This window comes from Microtus ochrogaster, unplaced genomic scaffold, assembly GCF_000317375.1.
Source record: "Microtus ochrogaster isolate Prairie Vole_2 unplaced genomic scaffold, MicOch1.0 UNK57, whole genome shotgun sequence".
In the NCBI taxonomy this organism is placed as follows: domain Eukaryota; kingdom Metazoa; phylum Chordata; class Mammalia; order Rodentia; family Cricetidae; genus Microtus; species Microtus ochrogaster.
The window spans coordinates 2,085,733-2,086,290 of NW_004949155.1; positions in this window are offsets into that span (position 1 = coordinate 2,085,733).

Sequence of the window (558 nt, forward strand, 5' to 3'; positions counted from 1 at the left end):
AATAATTGTTGTCTTCTTGGGGATTTATTTTAAGGTAGGACAAATATGTCTCAATATTTAGCTATATCTTCTCTAACGTCAACTGGCTAGATGTTTATTTTTTATTGATAAGAGAGGCAAACAATCTGGAGTGTACTACAATTCTTAGTAGGCTATAATGGATTAATAATAGGTCTTCAAGTGAGACCTTTCCTTTGATTTTGTGACTCTCTGGTTTCGTAGAAAGGCGCATGATTAGTTTTGAAATGGTACCAAATTGCTGGTTTTGGTTTTTTAATTAGTTTTTCATGATAGGTTTCTGGCTGTCCTGGCACTCGCTTTGTAGACCAGGCTGGCCTCAGATTCACAGAGATCCACCTGCCTCTGACTCCTAATTTGTGGGATTAAAGAAATGAGCCATCACGCCTGGCTAAATTGCTTTGCTATATTTTTAAGCCTATCTGCCACATGCATCTTCTATGCCATTCCGTGAAACTGACTCAATGTAATTCCTATTATTTACACATTACTATTTTTCTGTTTGGGACGTCATTTCCGCCTTCAGTTACTGAAAGCCCA